The sequence below is a fragment of the Octopus bimaculoides genome, chromosome 6 (assembly GCF_046866305.1).
Source record: "Octopus bimaculoides isolate indiv1 chromosome 6, ASM4686630v1, whole genome shotgun sequence".
Lineage (NCBI taxonomy): Eukaryota > Metazoa > Mollusca > Cephalopoda > Octopoda > Octopodidae > Octopus > Octopus bimaculoides.
The window spans coordinates 55,294,272-55,305,408 of record NC_142933.1 but is presented as its reverse complement, the minus strand read 5'-3'; the positions used below and the strand labels follow the sequence as shown (position 1 = coordinate 55,305,408).

General features: G+C 32.6%; 1 non-coding gene across 1 annotated transcript in view; it reads right to left on the bottom strand.

The window, feature by feature from the left end:
* Window positions 1-489: 489 nt before the first annotated feature.
* Window positions 490-11,137, bottom strand: part of LOC106867597 (uncharacterized) — a 21,944-nt gene continuing 11,296 nt past the window's right edge. Inside the window, exon 4 of the transcript XR_008264433.2 lies at window positions 490-657. This is a non-coding gene — a transcript (uncharacterized LOC106867597). The remainder of the gene's footprint in view (window positions 658-11,137) is intronic.

Below are 11,137 nucleotides of genomic sequence, written 5' to 3'. Positions count from 1 at the left end.
CGGATTTGTTCTTTGTGGAGAGTAGTTCTTCTACGGAGTGAGATTCCTGTTTGGCCAATATAGTAATTACTGCACCCTAAGCATGTAATGGCATAGATTAGATTTTCCGAGGCACAGGTGAAATTTGATTTAATCTTAAACATTTCACCTTGTTTAAAGTGGAACTCAGAACCCTCCAAAAGGTGGGGGCAAGTCCCACAGTTAGGTCGACCACATTTTTTTACTTTTGGTTCTGTTAATATATATATATATATATACATACACACACACGTACATACATGTGTATATATATGTACATATGTATATACGTATTCGTCGGTAATTGATGAAGAATTATAGAATTATATGTTTTTGATTTTACATTCAGCATATGTCATGTCGTTTGTTTATACATTTTTTCATTTGTAAAAGGTTGATAGTTGCAATAGAGACATTAGTCTCTCTCTATCACCTTTCAACAAAATTATATATTAAGAAACAGTAGAACAATTAACAACATAATAAAAATAAGTTTTATTTTTGGTGATGCTTGGTTTTACAAATCCTGTGTTATTCAGCTTGGCAGCCGCTGGTTAACTAGTAATCAGCATTGGAAGGTTAAAAGCTTCGTTGAGGCATCTGAGAGGAGCAAGTTGTTGTTACATCGAAGGCATCGCGCTAAAGAGGGTTAGAAAACGAAAGAAGCGCTTTAAGTACTGGTTTTACTACACATGTGCACTCGACGGGCTTCCGGGAAGCAAGTCCCTTGCGCTTGCGTAGATTGTACTTCCTTAATGGCGGCCATAATTTCGTGCCACTACACGTTTATCAAGTAATGGAACGCAATACACCGAATTTATATTACCGAGTAAGTTTTTTATATACCCATGTGACACTTTTTCTCTCTCTCTTGCCTTCATCTTTCTCTCACCTTGTCACTTCTCTACTAGCCTTTCTACTTACTCCTTCTCTCTCTCCCTCTTGTACTCCTAGCCTTTCTTCCTCTTGTATTCTTAGCTTTTCTTCCTCTTATATTCTTAGCTTTTCTTCCTTTTATATTCTTAGCCTTTCTCTCTCTTGTATTCCTATCCTTTCTCCTTCCCCTTTTTTTTCTGTTGCTCACTCTCCCTGCTACTGTCATGTGACCAGCGACCAGTTCCTCTTTTTCTGCCTTTCTTAGACTAGCACTTTGCTGACCAGTTGCAAATTCTGTCTTTCCATTCTCTATTATTCAAAACATTTTCTAAGCATTACCTACTATTCTCGTCTTCTTGGTCCCAAGGCCATATTTTGTTTCACTGTTTGTCCTCGTCCACTGTCTGACATCACACTCTGTGTTATTTTACTTGTATTGTTTCATTTTGTTTGCTCTTGTCCCTAATTCTATGCAAGAAAACTTTTTTTAGTGGGTAAACTTTATTTAGAGCAGCAGACCCGCAGTCGAAGGATCACAGGTTCAAATATCAGATCAAGTGATGTGTGTATTTATGAACAAAACACCTAAGCTCCATGTGGCCCTGGCAGAAGGTAATGGTGAACTTCTGCTGACTTTTTCACCACAACTTTCTCTCACTCTTTCTTCCTGTATCTAGCAGTTCACCTGCAATGGACCAGTATCCCGTCCAGGTCGGAACCTATACACCAATGAAACCAATAAAAAACAGACAACAACATATATGTATACATAGGACAACATGCTGTGCTTGAGGAGACTTATTGAGTCAAGTACATCAAGTTCAAAATCAAATAGAAATTGCAGTTGTGATCCTTGTGCCGGTGGCACATAAAAAGCACCAACTGATTGTGGTCGTTGCTAGCCTCCTCTGGCCCCTGTACCGGTGGCACGTAAAAAGCACCCACTACACTCTCAGAGTGGTTGGCGTTAGGAAGGGCATCCAGCTGTAGAAACACTGGCAGATCAGACTGGAGCCTCGTGCAGCCTCCTGGCTTCCCAGACCCCAGTCGAACTGTCCAGCATTGAAAACGGACGTTAAACGATGATGATGATGATGACATACATGTGCATATATATGTACATACATGTGTGTATGTATATATATATATATACTTACACATGTGTGTATATACATATATATATATATACACACACACACATGCATGTACATATATATATATATATATATGTGTGTGTGTGTGTTTGTACATACATGTATTATTTTTAAATGTTTCAGCTTCAAAGCTGCGGTCATGCTGGGGCACCACCGGGGACTGAGCTACATTACTTGACCTATACGTTTTAACTGCATTGATTAGTAACCATTGCAATTGCACCCTACTATAATACCAGTGCAGTTTCTTCAGGGTCTTCACTTTAATATCCTTTGATTTAACTGTTTAGAGTTTTTTGCTCATCTACTCTGCATTGTATGATGTGGAGTTGTTCATTAATTTAGACGCGAACTGTCTTCAATTCAAGGTTTGGTTGAATAATTCACTTGTAGCCAATTATTTCAAACCATTCTGTTTTTCAAATGTTTATGACTCACTTACATTAAGCAAAGGTAAATTTCCTCATATGCAAGCATCTCAAAGCTTCTTTCCTGTCTAGAATTTATTATGTTACTCTTAGATGGTAAAATTCTTCTATACATAAGTCACATTTATTAGTTCCTGGTCTGTATGGTTTTGCAGTACTAATTAATTCACAATTGATAGTATAGTCATTGTTTCTGTCTTTAATACACCAGATTAATTTACTTAGACTTGTTTGGAATCTTTTACTTTTATCTGTAAATGAACTGAAATGATTAACCAGTCTCTTTTCGAAAATTAGTACAGACGCACCAATGTAAAAGTATTCATTTTCCTCAGCTGTAACTTATGTGTACATGTATACGTGTATGTATGTATGTGTATATATATATATATATATATATATATATATATATATATATATATATATATATATATATATACATGCATATTTAAGTAATAAACTATAGAATTCAGAGCTACCACTATATGTTACAATGTTTCATATAGTAATACATCTATGTAAACAGTAAAATCAAAGATAGAAAAAATAGGTAATGAGTGTATATGCATATTATTACTCTTTCATCAGCACCACATCCAACCCATCAACTATCCACAAACACATTGCTTAAATACTCACTAAGTTTAGCAGTATAACATTATTGGAAAGGCGGCAAGCTGGGAGAATCGTTAGCACACCGGGCGAAATGCTTAGCGGTATTTCATCTGTCGCTATGTTCTGAGTTCAAATTCCACCGAGGTCAACTTTGCCTTTCATCCTTTCAGGGTCGATAAATTAAGTACCAGTGAAACAACTTGGGTCAATGTAATTGAGCAGTCCCTTCCCTGAAATTTCAGGCCTTGTGCCTATAGTAGAAAGCTGCCAGGAATGTGTTTAATATGTAAATTGGATAGAAACAAAATATTGTGTTCTTACTAGTAATTAATATTTACATTCCTGGCAGCTTTCTACTATAGGCACAAAGCCTGAAATTGGAGGAACTCATGGAATGTTACTTTTTTTTCTACAATAATCCTTGGTGAGTGAATTTGCCAAACAGAAACTGTATGGAGGTCCTTTTTGTGTGCTTTTGTGCTTGTCACACACAAACAGAGCCTGTTAACCAGCACTGGTTTGTTTATATCCCTTAAATTCAACAAAAGAGAGCTACAGAATAAATACCAAACTTAAAAATATAAGTATTAGGGCTGATTTGTTTCATCAAACTTTTAAAAGTGCCTAAGATTATAAAAAGTAAAAGGTATATATATCTGTTGATTCAACAAGAAGTAATAAATGACAGAATGAAGACATTTTAACTGAACAGCTCAAAATGCCAGTACTCCCAGTTTCACATTACTTCCTTTTTAGTCAACAATCTCATCATAGGTTATCTGAAGACATTTCAAAATATATGAAAACCATTCAGAAAAAACTTGCCTCAGCCAGTCATGTACGTATGTGTGTACAACAGTGAAAGATATCAAGATCAGTGAGAAAGCCAATAAGCTGATGCTTTCAGAAAAAGTTCATTGTGGTTTTCAAACCCAATTTATAAATTAGCTCCCTTGACACTCAGCATCATAAATGTTGTGAACCAGTAAACAACACTGCTATTATTCAAATAAACACAGAAGATACAGATGGCGTCTCTGAGTCATTAATTCTCTTCACCAATCTATGTACAATCTTGTACATTTACTTAGTGATTACTTTATCACTACTTTAGCAAACATGGTAAAATCTGTTTTGCTAATGCGATCATAAGACAAACAGGAGTTGTCTCCCATGTTTGTTGAACAAGTACAATATTTTGACATCCTTGGTTTCAGACACATACCAAATTAAGAGGTTGCATGTAATTCTGTATCGATTCCTAAAAGGCTGCTTCTATGTTATTAATAACTTTTTCACTACTAAACCTTCCAACCATTCAAGTATATGAAGGTACAAATGTTTCAAAATCTAATGCTATCCACTAAGTTCCTAGCTACAGGTACCAGAGTTGACCATCCCTTGAAACCTTTTCCTCTTTCATACTGTAACACTGTATTCTCCACAGTGATGATAAGTTGTCTTTTAACTTGCACTTCTTAGGGGGTTAGTACATGGTGCTTGATTTAGTTTTAAACATTTGCAGTTAAGTATAGGCAGAGCATTCTACCTATATTAGTGAATAAACAAAAGTATATCATAAAGGTATGGTAGCTTAAAAAATATTAACAATAATCATGGAAAATTTAAGAGTTCTGACATAATTACGACCAGTTGAAAAGAAGGACTGGATTATCAGTTGCTGGAAAATCTTGGGAAACATTGTATTTTTTTCCCCCTGCCAAAACAAATTCTAGTAAAAATTTTTAATGCTTTTATAATACATTTACAATGGGATCAAATCCAGCTGTCAATTTGATTTTTATTGCTGAGACAATGTGCTGTGAGAACTATGCTCAGATGTCTTACAATCAGAGAGTAAGAACTCTCTTCCTAATTTGTGTTGACTGTACATCCTAGTAGCTCAATCAAGAACAAGTACTGTAGGACATAAACACTTTGCTACATCCAGTAGTGATAGTACAGTGAGGTCAACAAGTGTCTCATTTGCCTGCAGTACAGAGTTTACAGTTCATTTCCAAGGTTGCCTTTAATATACTTCCCAAAGAAGATTTTTCTGTCATTTACTTAATGCCAAGGAAGCCAAAGCTAATTAAATGGACTTAGCAAACCATAGAGGTCTGTGATATATTAAACATCCAACCTTAAAAATAAATTTCAACTACCAGTGGCTCAGATTAGTTGACACTTTCCAGTTCTAAAGTAACATTCTCTATATGAAACTAATTTCCACTTCACTGAGAAATGGAATCATACCATCTTCAATGCATAATTAATAAGGTATATTATTTTAGACAAGCTAACCAATGATGAGCATCAAAGCTCTGTCAGGTGTCAAATTACTAGTTGAAGAATCAATAGACCATAACCAAGTTTTATCTCTGGAGTTTTCATAATCAAATGTTTAGCTTTCACTGACCAAGCTGTAAATAAATACGAGATAGAAATCAATACTGTGAACACTATATATCTGATTTGTTCCTTTGGCTCAAAATCAATTTAAAAACATATGGTAACAGAGTTGATTGAATCAGTTCTAGAAGGATGAAAGGTGAAGTCCAACCCCAAAAGATTGCAATGAAGGAAACTAAGTAGGGATTTTACAGCATCCATTGACTCACCACACATCTTTAACACAGCTTAGACCACATCTCGAAGACTGTTCCTTCTTTTCAGAGCCACAAAGTACTTCAGCTGCCAACAACACTATAATTGCCAAGAACACTACCAAATTTATGTCTTTTACATACTTTCTTAAATGAGTACAAAATCACTTATTACTATCAAAGTAATTAGTCGATTGAATTAAATTAGTATGACTGGAACTTATTTTTATCAACCCTAGAAGGTGGGATATATCAGTTGCTCAAACACCTGAAAACTTGCAAATTCCAACCAACATCCATTATTTCTATTATCACGATATATTCTACTGTAAAATAGAGGTAAAGTTCCAGCTAAGCAAACTTGCAACACAAGTTTTATTGTTGTGGTTGCTGTCTCAGTACACACTTTCTTCATAGTTACAATATCCAGCTACAGATGATAGAGAGGGATCAGTTCCACAGGCTTACCGTTTATTTTCAATATTGTTTGTTCTTGTTGCTGTTTAGCCCAAGTCAGCTCTAATTGCACAGATTTATGACCAAAGGTATTCCAGTTATAGTCATCCTATGTATTTTTAGGAGTATCTAGAACATTATCCAATATCTTCTAACTTTGCTTCTCTCTCTCTTATTACCCCAACTCTTGGTAACAATCTATTCAATGAATAGATTGAGAAAAAAACCTTTTAATCTTGCTGAGTATATGATAACCTCTTTAGTGCTTGTGCCAAAATAAAATGCACCCAATACCCTCTATAATGTACCTAGTGGTAGGAAGAGCACTCAGCTGTACAAACTACAACAGAATTGAAACATGAGTAAGTGTTCCACCAACCCATCTAGAAGGGCAGTAACTCTGAACAAGAACTAACTAAAGTGTAAATATAGGAAGATTTGATAGCAAACCATGTAATTGCATAACAGCTCTCTTGTTGACTTGTCAATATTATTTGTGATCTACTTTGTTACAAAAGCCCAGTATATTATGTAGAAAAGTTTTAATAATAATGATTATATATATATATATAGTCCCTGCTGACAAAACTGGAAATTTGTACAGACTGGATTATACTACTTACAAAAAACTGATCATGAAGGAACTTAACTCCAAATACAAAATAACCTCTAAAAGAAATCTATCGGAAATTAATTTAAAAATTAAGAAAATTATGCAGGACTATGACTTAATTGCTAGAACTGAACCACTGGTTCCAGCTGAGCCTAGGATTAACTTGAAAGACCACAAGAAGAACTTCCAGGATAACCCGACTGTGAGACTAATTTGCCCATCTAGGTCTGACATTGGCAGACTTAGTAAACTTATACTAGACAATATTTTACCTCTTATAATTCCTATTTTATCCTTAAAGTTATGGAATAATACCGAAGAAGCACTAAACTGGTTTAAATCTATTGACAACACCGGTAACTTTTCTTTTATTCAGTTTGATATAAATAACTATTATTCTAGCATATCCCCTATTCTCCTAAATAAGGCTCTCATTTTTGCTATGAATCGCTCCCTCATTACTAAGGATAAGATAGACATTATTTTGTTAGCTAGAAGAACTATTATTGAATTTTATAGCAAGCTCTGGACTAGAGCCAATACCTCAGATAATTTTGATATTCCAATGGGGTCGAGCGATTCGGCTGAGGTTACGAATCTAGTAGGAGCTTACCTTTTATATTGCTTAAACAAAGAAATCCCGGAGCTAAAAGGCGGTCTGTATAGGGATGATGCTTTATTCATCATCCCTAGTAATAATAAATCTTTCATTGATAGAATAAGAAAGAAAATTAGGAAATTTTTTAGAAGTTTTAACTTAAATATTACATTCGAATATGGCAATACGATTGTAAATTTTTTAGATACCACTCTTAACATAGAAGCTAGATTATACCACCCATATAGAAAAGAAAATGAAGTTACTAGATATGTAAGTAGATTTTCCAATCATCCACCAAATGTATTAAATTCTATAGTTAAAGGTATTACCGAGAGAATTACTAAATTATCTTCCAACATTGATATATTTAATTCTAATTCAAACTACTATAATGTGGCTTTGTCTAAAGCTAGATATGCCCAAAAAATTTCTTTCCTTAGTCCTTGATGCAGATAATAATAATGATAGTAATGATAATAATAATAATAACAACAATAATAATGATAATAATAATAATAATAATAATAATAATAATCATAGATGTTATAACAAACCTAATAACTTAAGTAGTAGTAATAATGGACCAAATAAAAAGCAACCCTTTATGCCTAAAAATTTAGCTAATAAGAAAAGTAATAAAGTACTTTTCAATAGTAAACTACATGCTAACACTAATAATAAACCAATGTTAGTAGACAGTAATGGTGAAACCAATGATATAAATAAAAAGTATCCTGCATCTAAAAGAACTACCAATCATAATAATAATATTGCTCTGAGAAGTAATAGTAATCAAAGTATACCCCATACTCACCCACACAATAAATTTAAGAGAAAAAATAAAAACTCTATCTGGTTAAATATCCCCTTCAACTGTGCAATATCCACAAATATTTACAAAAAATTTATGAATATTTTACAAAAAAATTTCCCTTCTTCCCACAGATATAGTAGAATTTTCTCTTGTCATACAGTCAGAGTTTCTTACTCTACCCTTCCTAATGTAGGTTCAATCATAGCTAGGTTAAACAAAAAGAACATCAGGTCAGCTAGAATAAATGAAGTTAAAAATAGTGGATATGGTTATATGAACACAAATAATAATCTAGCAAATACCAATAATGATACTACCAGTGAAAATAACAACGACAATAGAAATTATGAGGATAATAACAATATGCTTAGTCCTGCTAACCATAATTTTAACCAGCAAATAGAATGCAGCAGTAAGGATGTTCTGGTTCTAACAGAAGTTGATGATGAGCTCGACTCCAATGAAAATAATAGGAATCAGGGACCTAGAATAATTCTAACTGATAGCACATCAAGAAACGAGTTAAGTAATGATGGAAATGATCCATATATACCTAATAGTAGAATTGAGGAATCGACAAATAATATTAGTGTAAATAATTGTAATAATAATAATAGAGATATTAGAAATAATATAGGTGGGGTTGATAGCACCACCATGTGCAACTGCAGAAATAAGTCCCATTGTCCTTTATTAGGAATTTGTTGCACCCGTAACGTAGTGTACAGATGCATTATTAGTACAATAACCGAGAATTATATTTACATAGGATGTAGTATTAATGTGAAACAGAGAATATATAACCATAGGTCCTCTTTTAGACTTAGACACAAGGCAAATAGTACGACATTGGCAAGTAAAATTTGGGAGTTAAAAGATAATGAAGATAATGGTATTAATTTTAGCTTAAATGGGAAATTATAAGAAGAGCTCAACCTTATAGAAATAATAGGTATGGATGTGAATTATGTTCTATGGAAATATATGAAATTTTTAAACTTAGAGATAATCCTAATCTAATCAATAATAGATTAGACCTCAGGGTATCGTGTGTACACTGCTCTACTCGCACTTTTAAATTTAAAAAAAAAAAGTTTTTATAAAGTAGTTAAAATTATCAAATTATAGTAATTTAACTTCCACCATGATCATCTAGGGCTATTAATTAGCACATATTTTAAATTGGAAATTGAACCTTTATAACTTATATTCCTGATCTCTCACCTTTACATTTAATCTACTTGTGATAAATAAGATTTAAAATCTACTCCATAGAAGATATTCTTTCACACCACTTCTGCTATTGCTGTTAGTTTCTCAATATGTATCTTAACCCTATATAGCTTATAAGAATAGAAAATTTTCATAAGTTTTTACGTTATTTAATGCTTGACTTTAAAAGAATCATTATTATTGTTGTTATTACATTATTCCAGGGCTTACAACAATAGTGCCTTGTTTATTTTGTATTTTTTTTACTTAAATAAATCTAATCTTTATGCCCAAAATAAATCTAATCCTTATTCAATTAATATTTTTTAATTAGCCTATGTTAATCTTAAAACAAATTCATGACTAATGAAACTTTTAATCAATCATCAGGTTCCTGTATTGGATATCCTTGTTAATTCCTAATATCCTTTTTCTTTTTCTGTCCCTTAAACCTTAGTAAACCCATAAACTAATATAAATCCTATACTAATTTTTTCTTCACATTATAAAAATAAAGCTTAAATTTTATGTGTCTTCTAAATAGTATTATTATATATATCAGCTAAAATTTTTTTAAATAATTTTTTTAAATAATTCAAAATTATTTTCATGAACCCAATATACTTAATATCCTTAGACTTTACACCTTATCTATAGCCTCTGAATTCAATACTGACATTACTTCATGCTTTTTATTATATTAGCATACCTCTTACTGTTAAAATATTGGTTAACCTAATATTGATATCTGTAAAACAATACTGATGCTCTATTTAGACTAAAGGAAAAGCCCTGTTTGACCTATATACCTAGGGTTTAATTCCTCAACATTTTGATAGTAGTAAAATACCCCAACCTATAAGAGTGTTTGCCACTCTGACCAGAGAATCCTTTTTAACCATATCTTTTATAGCCTTGTCCATGCATAATGCTTACACCTTCCCTTTCCTTAGAAGTGATTGTCCCCCATACTATTACTACCAGATAAGAGACAATAAAATCAGAGACAGTTAAGAATTTTTGCCTAGAACCAATTACTAGCTTGATAGACTTGGCTATGTCAAGATGAATTTTTATGTATTCTTCCTCCCACTTGGATTTGAAATGTTGCCACAATTATAATATGTCTATTCTACTGTGATCTTCTGCATTTCCCTGCAGCTGAAGATTGCTCTACATATTGCATTTAATGTAATGCTCGCATTACTTAAATAAATGGAGTAGCATGAAACGTGCGTACTGCAATCATCTTTGAAATCCGTGTTGCTTATTTTGATCACCTAGTTTTTTGGAATGGTTTTTGTATAATACCATACCATACTATATTCTGGTGCCTAAACATAAGTACCATATTCAATCTTGAATCTAAATCTAAACCTTATATATATATATATATATATATATATATATATATATATATATATATATATATATATATATATATAAAAGATGGAGGTGAAAATGGCACAGAAGTAAATCTAAGACATTTCAATTTAGAAATAATTTAATAAAATGATTTTAAAATTATATAAAGAAAATATAGAATATTACCAGTTTCGATGATGAATCTCATCTTATCAAATATTAGTAAAAATTTATAAAAGTCTGAAGTAAAAACAGTTTATCTTCTGCCTGGGGGTCAAAAACATGTCTGAAGTTTTTCATTGAAGTCTTCTCTAAATATGGTTTGGTAAAGAGTTCAAGGTGTTGGTGATTGAGTGTAGCTGTCTATTGTCTAAAAAAA